At 50.5% G+C, this 15,141-nt stretch overlaps 1 protein-coding gene across 1 annotated transcript in view; it reads left to right on the forward strand.

The window, feature by feature from the left end:
• shank1 (SH3 and multiple ankyrin repeat domains 1) overlaps positions 1–15,141 on the forward strand; it is a 118,634-nt gene that overhangs the window by 12,813 nt on the left and 90,680 nt on the right. The window lies entirely within an intron of this gene.

A 15,141-nucleotide genomic window follows, 5' to 3' on the forward strand; every position in this document is an offset into this window, starting at 1 on the left:
AACTCCCCTCCCCGCCCCTTAACCCAGGCCACGGGGCTGACACTTCCAGCATCGCTGCTGGCCTCACGAGGAAGTTGAATTCCCAGTGGGAATGTCAGACCGGGAGGTTTCTGGCCCCAAGGGGCAAGCTGGCCAGAAGTGCCTCTTCCTGCAGTATCTCGGGTGTCTGTGTGGTGGGGGTGCCCCTCTCCCTGCTCGTGTGTACAGAGAGTGGGCAGGTCCAGCGATGGGGGGGGCTGCCATCATGCCTTCAAGTGGCTTGCGGAGAGTCAGAGAGGGACAGGCGGAGAGCAGGAGAGCAGGAGAGAGGGATGGAGGGAGAGGGAAAGAGGGATAGAGGTCTGCATGTGAGAGCCTGCAGGAGAGAGGGATGGAGGGAGAGAGGAGGATGTGAAAGAGGTTCCAGTGTACAAGCCCGCAGCAGAGACTCCAGGAGAGGAGACTGGAGCCAGTGATGGAGAGAGAGAGAGAGAGAGAGAGAGAGGAGGTAGAGGCCGGTGATGGAGGGGCCAATTAGAGAGCCCCTGAGAGATGTGTATTGATGGAGAAATGAAGAGGAGCTATAATTAGCAACAGAGGAGAGAAGGAGGAAGAAATATCATCAAGAAAGAAGACAGGAATGTGTGTGAGAAAAGTATAATAATAATAATAATACTGTACAGACACACACACCTGTACAGACTCTTACTGGAGACACTGTATAGACACACACACCTGTACAGACTCTTACTGGAGACACTGTACAGACACACACCTGTACAGACTCTTACTGGAGACACTGTACAGACACACACCTGTACAGACTCTTACTGGAGACACTGTATAGACACACACACCTGTACAGACTCTTACTGGAGACACTGTATAGACACACACCTGTACAGACTCTTACTGGAGACACTGTACAGACACACACCTGTACAGACTCTTACTGGAGACACTGTACAGACACACACCTGTACAGACTCTTACTGGAGACACTGTATAGACACACACCTGTACAGACTCTTACTGGAGACACTGTATAGACACACACCTGTACAGACTCTTACTGGAGACACTGTATAGACACACACCTGTACAGACTCTTACTGGAGACACTGTACAGACACACACCTGTACAGACTCTTACTGGAGACACTGTATAGACACACACACCTGTACAGACTCTTACTGGAGACACTGTATAGACACACACACCTGTACAGACTCTTACTGGAGACACTGTATAGACACACACCTGTACAGACTCTTACTGGAGACACTGTACAGACACACACCTGTACAGACTCTTACCGGAGACACTGTACAGACACACACACCTTTACAGACTCTTACTGGAGACACTGTACAGACACACACCTGTACAGACTCTTACTGGAGACACTGTACAGACGCACACCTGTACAGACTCTTACTGGAGACACTGTACAGACACACACACCTGTACAGACTCTTACTGGAGACACTGTACAGACACACACACCTGTACAGACTCTTACTGGAGACACTGTATAGACACACACACCTGTACAGACTCTTACTGGAGACACTGTACAGACGCACACACCTGTACAGACTCTTACTGGAGACACTGTACAGACGCACACCTGTACAGACTCTTACTGGAGACACTGTATAGACACACACCTGTACAGACTCTTACTGGAGACACTGTATAGACACACACCTGTACAGACTCTTACTGGAGACACTGTATAGACACACACACCTGTACAGACTCTTACTGGAGACACTGTACAGACACACACACCTGTACAGACTCTTACTGGAGACACTGTATAGACACACACCTGTACAGACTCTTACTGGAGACACTGTACAGACACACACCTGTACAGACTCTTACTGGAGACACTGTACAGACGCACACCTGTACAGACTCTTACTGGAGACACTGTATAGACGCACACCTGTACAGACTCTTACTGGAGACACTGTATAGACACACACCTGTACAGACTCTTACTGGAGACACTGTACAGACACACACACCTGTACAGACTCTTACTGGAGACACTGTATAGACACACACCTGTACAGACTCTTACTGGAGACACTGTATAGACACACACACCTGTACAGACTCTTACTGGAGACACTGTATAGACACACACCTGTACAGACTCTTACTGGAGACACTGTACAGACACACACCTGTACAGACTCTTACTGGAGACACTGTACAGACACACACCTGTACAGACTCTTACTGGAGACACTGTATAGACACACACCTGTACAGACTCTTACTGGAGACACTGTATAGACACACACCTGTACAGACTCTTACTGGAGACACTGTATAGACACACACACCTGTACAGACTCTTACTGGAGACACTGTATAGACACACACCTGTACAGACTCTTACTGGAGACACTGTATAGACACACACACCTGTACAGACTCTTACTGGAGACACTGTACAGACACACACACCTGTACAGACTCTTACTGGAGACACTGTACAGACACACACACCTGTACAGACTCTTACTGGAGACACTGTATAGACACACACACCTGTACAGACTCTTACTGGAGACACTGTACAGACGCACACCTGTACAGACTCTTACTGGAGACACTGTACAGACGCACACCTGTACAGACTCTTACTGGAGACACTGTACAGACACACACACCTGTACAGACTCTTACTGGAGACACTGTACGGACACACACCTGTACAGACTCTTACTGGAGACACTGTACAGACACACACACCTGTACAGACTCTTACTGGAGACACTGTACAGACACACACACCTGTACAGACTCTTACTGGAGACACTGTACAGACACACACACCTGTACAGACTCTTACTGGAGACACTGTACAGACACACTGACTGAGACACACAGACCCACAGACTGGTTTGTCAGACAAACTGACTGACTGACCAGACCCCTGTCTCTCAGACCTCTCAGACCAGACCTCTGTCTTTTTTTGTGTGTCTCTCAAACACACAAAAAAAAAAGTTGTGTTTTTCCAGTGTTTATTGCACTGGCCATCATGCCTCCTTTGGGACACTTTAACACTCCATATTTAGCCTCCCCTCCCCCCCCCCACCAGCTCGCCTCACCTCTTCCTCTCTCCATTCGCTCATTCTGCCCTTTCTCAGAGCGAGGGATCACAGGAAACGACTGATCTGGGACAGCGCATCCCTGGCGCTGTGGCCTAATTCAGCATCCCTCCCCTCCCCTCCCGCTCCTCCTCCTGTCGGTCTCTCTCCCAGCGCAGGAGCTGCTGGGCTCCTCCGTCTCTGACCACAGCTGATGGGCTGCAATGTCCAGTTCGGTGCAGGGTGTAACAAACGCGTTCCCTGTCTGTTTTAACTGTAGCAATGGGACTGTTGCAACAAGAGGGGGAAAGTAGTAAATACAGCCGCAGGAGCTGGTGCTGCAGTAAAGTCAGATACAGCAGCAGGTGTAGAAGTAGGTGCTGCAGTAAAGTCAGATACAGCAGCAGGTGTAGAAGTAGGTGTGGCAGTAAAGTCAGATACAGCAGCAGGTGTAGAAGTAGGTGCTGCAGTAAAGTCAGATACAGCAGCAGGTGTAGAAGTAGGTGTGGCAGTAAAGTCAGATGCAGCAGTAGGTGTAGAAGTAGGTGCTGCAGTAAAGTCAGATACAGCAGTAGGTGTAGAAGTAGGTGTGGCAGTAAAGTCAGATACAGCAGCAGGTGTAGAAGTAGGTGCTGCAGTAAAGTCAGATACAGCAGCAGGTGTAGAAGTAGGTGCTGCAGTAAAGTCAGATACAGCAGCAGGTGTAGAAGTAGGTGTGGCAGTAAAGTCAGATGCAGCAGTAGGTGTAGAAGTAGGTGCTGCAGTAAAGTCAGATGCAGCAGTAGGTGTAGAAGTAGGTGTGGCAGTAAAGTCAGATACAGCAGTAGGTGTAGAAGTAGGTGTGGCAGTAAAGTCAGATACAGCAGCAGGTGTAGAAGTAGGTGCTGCAGTAAAGTCAGATACAGCAGCAGGTGTAGAAGTAGGTGCTGCAGTAAAGTCAGATGCAGCAGCAGGTGTAGAAGTAGGTGCTGCAGTAAAGTCAGATACAGCAGTAGGTGTAGACGTAGGTGCTGCAGTAAAGTCAGATACAGCAGCAGGTGTAGAAGTAGGTGCTGCAGTAAAGTCAGATACAGCAGCAGGTGTAGAAGTAGGTGTGGCAGTAAAGTCAGATGCAGCAGTAGGTGTAGAAGTAGGTGCTGCAGTAAAGTCAGATACAGCAGTAGGTGTAGAAGTAGGTGTGGCAGTAAAGTCAGATACAGCAGCAGGTGTAGAAGTAGGTGCTGCAGTAAAGTCAGATACAGCAGCAGGTGTAGAAGTAGGTGCTGCAGTAAAGTCAGATACAGCAGCAGGTGTAGAAGTAGGTGTGGCAGTAAAGTCAGATGCAGCAGTAGGTGTAGAAGTAGGTGCTGCAGTAAAGTCAGATGCAGCAGTAGGTGTAGAAGTAGGTGTGGCAGTAAAGTCAGATACAGCAGTAGGTGTAGAAGTAGGTGTGGCAGTAAAGTCAGATACAGCAGCAGGTGTAGAAGTAGGTGCTGCAGTAAAGTCAGATACAGCAGCAGGTGTAGAAGTAGGTGCTGCAGTAAAGTCAGATGCAGCAGCAGGTGTAGAAGTAGGTGCTGCAGTAAAGTCAGATACAGCAGTAGGTGTAGACGTAGGTGCTGCAGTAAAGTCAGATACAGCAGCAGGTGTAGAAGTAGGTGCTGCAGTAAAGTCAGATGCAGCAGCAGGTGTAGAAGTAGGTGCTGCAGTAAAGTCAGATGCAGCAGCAGGTGTAGAAGTAGGTGTGGCAGTAAAGTCAGATACAGCAGCAGGTGTAGAAGTAGGTGCTGCAGTAAAGTCAGATGCAGCAGCAGGTGTAGAAGTAGGTGCTGCAGTAAAGTCAGATGCAGCAGCAGGTGTAGAAGTAGGTGCTGCAGTAAAGTCAGATACAGCAGCAGGTGTAGAAGTAGGTGCTGCAGTAAAGTCAGATACAGCAGCAGGTGTAGAAGTAGGTGCTGCAGTAAAGTCAGATACAGCAGCAGGTGTAGAAGTAGGTGCTGCAGTAAAGTCAGATACAGCAGCAGGTGTAGAAGTAGGTGTGGCAGTAAAGTCAGATACAGCAGCAGGTGTAGAAGTAGGTGTGGCAGTAAAGTCAGATACAGCAGCAGGTGTAGAAGTAGGTGCTGCAGTAAAGTCAAATACAGCAGCAGGTGTAGAAGTAGGTGCTGCAGTAAAGTCAGATACAGCAGCAGGTGTAGAAGTAGGTGTGGCAGTAAAGTCAGATACAGCAGCAGGTGTAGAAGTAGGTGTGGCAGTAAAGTCAGATACAGCAGCAGGTGTAGAAGTAGGTGCTGCAGTAAAGTCAGATACAGCAGCAGGTGTAGAAGTAGGTGCTGCAGTAAAGTCAGATACAGCAGTAGGTGTAGAAGTAGGTGCTGCAGTAAAGTCAGATACAGCAGCAGGTGTAGAAGTAGGTGCTGCAGTAAAGTCAGATACAGCAGCAGGTGTAGAAGTAGGTGCTGCAGTAAAGTCAGATACAGCAGCAGGTGTAGAAGTAGGTGTGGCAGTAAAGTCAGATGCAGCAGTAGGTGTAGAAGTAGGTGCTGCAGTAAAGTCAGATACAGCAGTAGGTGTAGAAGTAGGTGTGGCAGTAAAGTCAGATACAGCAGCAGGTGTAGAAGTAGGTGTGGCAGTAAAGTCAGATACAGCAGCAGGTGTAGAAGTAGGTGCTGCAGTAAAGTCAGATACAGCAGCAGGTGTAGAAGTAGGTGCTGCAGTAAAGTCAGATACAGCAGCAGGTGTAGAAGTAGGTGTGGCAGTAAAGTCAGATACAGCAGCAGGTGTAGAAGTAGGTGTGGCAGTAAAGTCAGATACAGCAGCAGGTGTAGAAGTAGGTGCTGCAGTAAAGTGAGATACAGCAGTAGGTGTAGAAGTAGGTGTGGCAGTAAAGTCAGATACAGCAGCAGGTGTAGAAGTAGGTGCTGCAGTAAAGTCAGATACAGCAGCAGGTGTAGAAGTAGGTGTGGCAGTAAAGTCAGATACAGCAGTAGGTGTAGAAGTAGGTGTGGCAGTAAAGTCAGATAGAGCAGCAGGTGTAGAAGTAGGTGTGGCAGTAAAGTCAGATACAGCAGCAGGTGTAGAAGTAGGTGCTGCAGTAAAGTCAGATACAGCAGCAGGTGTAGAAGTAGGTGCTGCAGTAAAGTCAGATGCAGCAGCAGGTGTAGAAGTAGGTGTGGCAGTAAAGTCAGATACAGCAGCAGGTGTAGAAGTAGGTGTGGCAGTAAAGTCAGATACAGCAGCAGGTGTAGAAGTAGGTGTGGCAGTAAAGTCAGATACAGCAGCAGGTGTAGAAGTAGGTGTGGCAGTAAAGTCAGATGCAGCAGCAGGTGTAGAAGTAGGTGCTGCAGTAAAGTCAGATACAGCAGCAGGTGTAGAAGTAGGTGCTGCAGTAAAGTCAGATACAGCAGCAGGTGTAGAAGTAGGTGCTGCAGTAAAGTCAGATACAGCAGCAGGTGTAGACGTAGGTGTGGCAGTAAAGTCAGATACAGCAGTAGGTGTAGAAGTAGGTGTGGCAGTAAAGTCAGATACAGCAGCAGGTGTAGAAGTAGGTGTGGCAGTAAAGTCAGATACAGCAGCAGGTGTAGAAGTAGGTGTGGCAGTAAAGTCAGATACAGCAGTAGGTGTAGAAGTAGGTGCTGCAGTAAAGTCAGATACAGCAGCAGGTGTAGAAGTAGGTTCTGCAGTAAAGTCAGATACAGCAGCAGGTGTAGAAGTAGGTGTGGCAGTAAAGTCAGATACAGCAGTAGGTTTAGAAGTAGGTGTGGCAGTAAAGTCAGATACAGCAGCAGGTGTAGAAGTAGGTGCTGCAGTAAAGTCAGATACAGCAGCAGGTGTAGAAGTAGGTGCTGCAGTAAAGTCAGATACAGCAGCAGGTGTAGAAGTAGGTGGTGCAGTAAAGTCAGATACAGCAGTAGGTGTAGAAGTAGGTGCTGCAGTAAAGTCAGATACAGCAGCAGGTGTAGAAGTAGGTGCTGCAGTAAAGTCAGATACAGCAGCAGGTGTAGAAGTAGGTGTGGCAGTAAAGTCAGATACAGCAGCAGGTGTAGAAGTAGGTGCTGCAGTAAAGTCAGATTCAGCAGCAGGTGTAGAAGTAGGTGCTGCAGTAAAGTCAGATACAGCAGCAGGTGTAGAAGTAGGTGCTGCAGTAAAGTCAGATACAGCAGCAGGTGTAGAAGTAGGTGTGGCAGTAAAGTCAGATACAGCAGCAGGTGTAGAAGTAGGTGTGGCAGTAAAGTCAGATACAGCAGCAGGTGTAGAAGTAGGTGCTGCAGTAAAGTCAGATACAGCAGCAGGTGTAGAAGTAGGTGTGGCAGTAAAGTCAGATACAGCAGCAGGTGTAGAAGTAGGTGTGGCAGTAAAGTTAGAGACTTAAGTAGATATGCTGGCTTCTCTCCAGACACAGCTGGATGAGCTGCTCCAGTCAGGACAGGGGGCTCTTCTGTACACAGAGGGTGGTGGGAGTGGGGAACAAGCTGCCCAGCCCTGTTGTTGAAGCCACTAAGACACTCTTATCAATTATCTTCCAATTACTAAATGAGCCAGAAGGACCGTGTGGCCTCCTCTCGTCTGAAACTGTTCCTGGGCTCTGATGTGGATCGCGAGGACGTTCCCACCTCTTGGGATGTTGGGGTCATCCCGAGGTGAGACCCCCCCACGGATTTAATACAGCCTGCCTCCACCACACACTCCAGCCCCCCGCACCCACAGCAGCACTGAGGCACCAGAGGGAGGACTGAGTCGCTGCTGCCCTGCAGGTGCCCTGGGCTGCCACAGGGGGGCAGCACTGTGCCTGGAGTCACAAGCCCTCAGTCCAACAGTGCAGGTGCCCTGGGCTGCCACAGGGGGGCAGTACTGTGCCTGGAGTCACGAGCCCTCAGTCCAACACTGCAGGTGCCCTGGGCTGCCACAGGGGGGCAGCACTGTGCTTGGAGTCACGAGCCATCAGTCCAACACTGCAGGTGCCCTGGGCTGCCACAGGGGAGCAGCACTGTGCCTGGAGTCACGAGCCCTCAGTCCAACACTGCAGGTGCCCTGGGCTGCCACAGGGGGGCAGCACTGTGCTTGGAGTCACGAGCCATCAGTCCAACACTGCAGGTGCCCTGGGCTGCCACAGGGGGGCAGCACTGTGCTTGGAGTCACGAGCCCTCAGTCCAACACTGCAGGTGCCCTGGGCTGCCACAGGGGGGCAGCACTGTGCTTGGAGTCACGAGTCCTCAGGAGAACTGACCCACTGCAGCACCGAGCCTGTCCGATCGACTCCCCTCCCTCCTGTGGAATCTCCTGGATTCCCATTAATCCGGGAATCCAGGGAGCGGCCAGCCAACGCACAGAGCCTGTCCCTACATCCCCTCTCCCTCCTGTGGATCCTCGGTCCCCCTGGATGTCCAGTACTCCTTCAGACCAGGTGTGCCTGGTCTCAGGCTGGCTCGTGTCCTGGACGGGGGGGCTTCCCGTGGACAGACGTCCGATGTGGAGCGATAGTTCTGACCGACCTGCATCGCTCATACACCCCCCACCCCCCGAAATTCACCCTCCTACCCCACACAGATGGGACAGCCCGACAGGGAGAGAGGCGTGATGGAACGCGCCAGCAGAGCGAGGCAGAGGTATTCTCGGAGAGGGATGGAAGGGTTACGCAGGAGAGAGAGAAGGGCGGGGGGCGGGGAGGGAGAAAATTGGACGCTCCAGTTTCCCAGGAAAGTGGGGCGCAGTGTTCTCTGGATCTATCCCAGCTGAATTTCCAGGGGACTGAAGACTGAAAATATCTTCTCTACACACTGTCCTACATAGAGAGTGAGAGAGAGAGGCTTAACCAGAATCACTGCCTGATCAACTGGACACTCCAGTACATGAACACTGCACTGAGAGAGAGAGGGGTTCATACAGACACACTGACTGGACACTCCAGTACATTAACACTGCACTGAGAGAGAGAGGGGTTAATACACACACTGACTGGACACTCCAGTATATCAACACTGCACTGAGAGAGAGAGGGGTTAATACAGACACACTGACTGGACACTCCAGTACATTAACACTGCACTGAGAGAGAGAGGGGTTCATACAGACACACTGACTGGACACTCCAGTACATTAACACTGCACTGAGAGAGAGAGGGGTTCATACAGACACACTGACTGGAAACTCCAGTACATTAACACTGCACTGAGAGAGAGAGGGGTTCATACAGACACACTGACTGGACACTCCAGTACATTAACACTGCACTGAGAGAGAGGGGGGTTCATACAGACACACTGACTGGACACTCCAGTACATTAACACTGCACTGAGAGAGAGAGGGGTTCATACAGACACACTGACTGGACACTCCAGTACAGTAACACTGCACTGAGAGAGAGAGGGGTTCATACAGACACACTGACTGGACACTCCAGTACATTAACACTGCACTGAGAGAGAGAGGGGTTCATACAGACACTGACTGGACACTCCAGTACATTAACACTGCACTGAGAGAGAGAGGGGTTAATACAGACACACTGACTGGACACTCCAGTACATTAACACTGCACTGAGAGAGAGAGGGGTTAATACAGACACACTGACTGGACACTCCAGTACATTAACACTGCACTGAGAGAGAGAGGGGTTCATACAGACACACTGACTGGACACTCCAGTACATTAACACTGCACTGAGAGAGAGGGGGGTTCATACACACACTGACTGGACACTCCAGTACATTAACACTGCACTGAGAGAGAGGGGGGTTCATACAGACACACTGGGTGTTTCGACAGTACATTAATGAGAGAGAGAGAGAGGGGAAACTACAATCTTAGAGGTCAAGAAAGTCAAAAAGTGAATAATTGGTTTGGAAGAATGTAAATGAGAAAGAAGTCTCCTTTTTGCATACTGCTGAGTAATCAAGACAGACAACGAGAGGGACGATTTGGAGAACAAAGAGAGTTATCAGACAATCAACTAATACTACAAACACAGTAGAGAAGGACAGACTGAGAGAGATACAGCAGGGAATCCCTGAGTAATAAACACACACAACAGGACAGGAGACACAGTGAGAGAGAGAGAGAGGAGATCACAGAGAATCCCTCAGTAATAAACACACACAACAGGACAGGAGACACAGAGACACAGAGACACAGAGACACAGAGACACAGAGACACAGAGACACAGAGACACAGAGACACAGAGACACAGAGACACAGAGACACAGTGAGAGAGAGAGAGAGGAGATCGCAGAGAATCCCTCAGTAATAAACACACACAACAGGACAGGAGACACAGTGAGAGAGAGAGAGGAGATCGCAGAGAATCCCTCAGTAATAAACACACACAACAGGACAGGAGACACAGTGAGACACAGTGAGACACAGTGAGACACAGTGAGACACAGTGAGACACAGTGAGACACAGAGAGAGAGAGAGAGAGAGAGAGAGAGAGAGAGAGAGAGAGAGAGAGAGAGAGAGAGAGAGAGAGAGAGAGAGAGAGAGAGAGAGAGAGAGAGAGAGAGAGAGAGAGAGAGAGAGAGAGAGAGAGAGAGAGAGAGAGAGAGAGAGAGAGAGAGAGAGAGAGAGAGAGAGAGAATCAGTGTCAGTGTCAGTGTGTGTATTAAACCCCTCTCTCTCTCAGTGTGGTGTAAATATAGTGAATGAAAGACACTGACAGTAAATGTCATGACTACCTGACGTGCCGATGGAACGACACATCAGTGCAGTCAGAACTTCACTGCCTCTCCTCCCCTCCTCACCCCCGCCTCTCCCCTGTCCCTCCCTCTCCCAGCCCCTGACTCTCTCTCTTCTTCCCCGGATGAAGATGAGCAGGGGATTAAATCGAATTGGCAATGGAGAGAGGCCTGATGGGAGATTTGCAGTCAGGAGGGGGAGGCAGAAGCTGGAGTCTCACTGGGGCTTTCGTGAGGCCGGGGGAGGGGGTTTCAGGACGGACAGGGCAAGGAGGACAGTGTTGGGGGGGGGGTTAGTTTTCATTTTGTCTTCGTGGGCAGACTGACCCCCTAGAGTGACTGAGCTGAAATGATTCAGGAGCAGACACCTGAGCTCCCAGAGCCCGGACGACGTCTCCTCCCCAGCACCCGTAGGAAACCACAGAGTTTTAGTGAGCAGTTTCGGCTGCGCTGGGATGTCCTTTTCTCCGGGCGCGGCGGTTCTCCTCACTGAGACGCGATCGGAAGTGATCGGCGAGTTGTTGGTGATTTGATTTTCAACACGCCCGAATACGGAGACGCGGTACGTCAGCTCTGGCTTGCCCGAGAGCTCAGCAGGAGTAAAACGGGATTTCTGTTGATGCCCTTTGCCCAGTCCTCTGCTGCCTCGGTTTCTCTCTTCGTGTCTCCTCGTGCGCCACTCTGTGCTGATTCTGATCGCCAAATCCAGAAATACGAAGCCCAGGGCATCTGTAGACAGGGCAGTGGAGCACAGCTCTACAGCAGATGAGTGCACAACAGAATCTGATCATCAGCCTGTATGACACCATCAACACCCATCACTAATAACACCCTCACTGTCAATAACACCCTCACTGTCTGTAACACCATCATCACCAATAACACCCTCACTGTCAGTAACACCATCATCACCAATAACACCCTCACTGTCGGTAACACCATCATCACCAATAACACCCTCACTGTCAGTAACACCATCATCACCAATAACACCATCATCACCAATAACACCCTCACTGTCAATAACACCCTCACTGTCAGTAACACCATCATCACTAATAACACCCTCACTGTCAGTAACACCATCATCACTAATAACACCCTCACTGTCAGTAACACCATCATGACTAATAACACCATCTTCACCTATAACACCATCAGTGTCAGTAACACCATCATCACCAGTAACACCCTCACTGTCTGTAACACCATCATCACTAATAACACCCTCACTGTCAATAACACCCTCACTGTCTGTAACACCATCATCACTAATAACACCATCATCACCAATAACACCCTCACTGTCAATAACACTCTCACTGTCAGTAACACCATCGTCACTAACACCCTCACTGTCTGTAACACCATCATCACCAATAACACCCTCACTGTCTGTAACACCATCATCACTAATAACACCATCATCACCAGTAACACCATCATCATCAATAACACCCTCCCTGTCAATAACACTCTCACTGTCAATAACACCATCATCACCAATAACACCCTCACTGTCAATAACACCATCATCACCAATAACACCCTCACTGTCAGTAACACCATCATCACCACTAACACCCCCATTGTCAGTAACCCATGACTGTAATAACACCATTATCACCCTCACTGTCAGTAACACCATCATCCCCGATAACACCATCATCACCACTAACACCCCCATTGTCAGTAACCCATGACTGTAATAACACCATTATCACCAATAACACCCTCACTGTCAGTAACACCATCATCACCAATAACACCCTCACTGTCAATAACACCATCATCACCAATAACACCATCATCACCAATAACACCCTCACTGTCAGTAACCCATGACTGTCCATTAACCTCCCAGTATATGTTGGGAGGAAACGAGAGCACCCAGAGCGCACCCATGTGAACACGGGAGGAACGTGCAGACTCCGCTCATCACTGCGACACCCTCAGCGGCAGAGAGTGGGGCCAGCTCTTCGCTTCCTGTTTTCGAGCAGCAGTGAGGAAGTTGGCACCGAGAGTGAGGGCCGGCAGGGGGCGGCCATGTTCCCTTCCCGCTGGACAGCACGACGGCATTAATGTGCAGCAGAATTCACCGCTGAACCAGGAAGTGGGATAAGAGATGCCTGACCATCAGTGTTAACCCCCATCTACCTACCCCCTGGTGAACCCTCTCACTCTCTTACCCTCTCTGTTACAGCAAGTGGGTCCTCCTTCTGGCTCCTAACAGTCAGCACAGTGCTGCCCCCCTGTGGCAGCCCAGGGCACCTGCAGTGTTGGACTGAGGGCTCGTGACTCCAGGCACAGTACTGCCCCCCTGTGGCAGCCCAGGGCACCTGCAGTGTTGGACTGAGGGCTCGTGACTCCAGGCACAGTGCTGCCCCCCTGTGGCAGCCCAGGGCACCTGAAGTGTTGGACTGAGGGCTCGTGACTCCAAGCACAGTGCTGCCCCCCTGTGGCAGCCCAGGGCACCTGCAGTGTTGGACTGAGGGCTCGTGACTCCAAGCACAGTGCTGCCCCCCTGTGGCAGCCCAGGGCACCTGCAGTGTTGGACTGAGGGCTCGTGACTCCAAGCACAGTGCTGCCCCCCTGTGGCAGCCCAGGGCACCTGCAGGACAGCAGTGACTCAGTCCTCCCTCTGGTGCCTCAGTGCTGCTGTGGGTGCGGGGGGCTGGAGTGTGTGGAGGAGGCAGGCTGTATTAAATCCGTGTTTGGGGGTCTCACCTCGGGATGACCCCAACATCCCAAGAGGTGGGAACGTCCTCGCGATCCACATCAGAGCCCAGGAACAGTTTCAGACGAGAGGAGGCCACACGGTCCTTCTGGCTCATTTAGTAATTAGATAATTGAAGATAATTGATAAGAGTGTCTTAGTGGCTTCAACCACAGGGCTGGGCAGCTTGTTCCCCACTCCCACCACCCTCTGTGTACAGAAGAGCCCCCTGTCCCGACTGGAGGAGCTCACCCAGCTGGGTCTGGAGAGAAGCCAGGGTGTCGGCTTCAACAACATGGCTGAACAGCTTGTTCCCCACCCCCACCCCCCTCTGTGTACAGAAGCCCCTCCTGTCCTGGCTGGAGGAGCTCACCCAGCTGTGTCTGGAGAGAAGCCAGCGTATCGGCTTCAACCACAGGGCTGGGCAGCTTGTTCCCCACCCCCACCCCCCTCTGTGTACAGAAGTGTCCCTGGTTCTGGGTGCAAAATGCCATGTGATTGGCATGTAGCTGTGCCTTGCTTACTGTACCTTTGACCATTTCTGTCACTCCTGTCTCTCCATCCTCCTCTGCTGTTCTGAGGTTCTTCCTCTCTCTCTTTTCAGTGCTCTGTCTCCCCTTATGACAGCTGAGGGCTCAGCTAGTCAGTCAAACTGCCAGCCTTTTAATCTCCAAGTCACTCGTCTGGCACACATCTCACCTCTCAGTGCAGTGTTCATGTACTGGAGTGTCCAGTCAGTGTGTCTGTATTAACCCCTCTCTCTCTCAGTGCAGTGTTCATGTACTGGAGTGTCCAGTGTGTCTGTATGAACCCCTCTCTCTCAGTGCAGTGTTAATGTACTGGAGTGTCCAGTCAGTGTGTCTGTATGAACCCCTCTCTCTCTCAGTGCAGTGTTAATGTACTGGAGTGTCCAGTCAGTGTGTCTGTATGAACCCCTCTCTCTCTCAGTGCAGTGTTAATGTACTGGAGTGTCCAGTCAGTGTGTCTGTATGAACCCCTCTCTCTCTCAGTGCAGTGTTAATGTACTGGAGTGTCCAGTCAGTGTGTGTGTATGAACCCCTCTCTCTCTCAGTGCAGTGTTAATGTACTGGAGTGTCCAGTCAGTGTGTCTGTATTAACCCCTCTCTCTCTCTCAGTGCAGTGTTAATGTACTGGAGTGTCCAGTCAGTGTGTCTGTATTAACCCCTCTCTCTCTCAGTGCAGTGTTAATGTACTGGAGTGTCCAGTCAGTGTGTCTGTATTAACCCCTCTCTCTCTCTCAGTGCAGTGTTAATGTACTGGAGTGTCCAGTCAGTGTGTCTGTATTAACCCCCCTCTCTCTCTCAGTGCAGTGTTAATGTACTGGAGTGTCCAGTCAGTGTGTCTGTATTAACCCCTCTCTCTCTCAGTGCAGTGTTAGTGTCCTGGAGTGTCCAGTCAGTGTGTCTGTATGAACTCCTCTCTCTCTCAGTGCAGTGTTCATGTGCTGGAGTGTCCAGTCAGTGTGTCTGTATGAACCCCTCTCTCTCTCAGTGCAGTGTTAATGTACTGGAGTGTCCAGTCAGTGTGTCTGTATGAACCCCTCTCTCTCTCAGTGCAGTGTTAATGTACTGGAGTGTCCAGTCAGTGTGTGTGTATTAACCCCTCTCTCTCAGTGCAGTGTTAATGTACTGGAGTGTCCAGTCAGTGTGTGTGTATTAA

The sequence above is a fragment of the Lepisosteus platostomus genome, chromosome 9, assembly GCF_059453375.1.
Source record: "Lepisosteus platostomus isolate fLepPlt1 chromosome 9, fLepPlt1.hap1, whole genome shotgun sequence".
Classification (NCBI taxonomy): domain Eukaryota; kingdom Metazoa; phylum Chordata; class Actinopteri; order Semionotiformes; family Lepisosteidae; genus Lepisosteus; species Lepisosteus platostomus.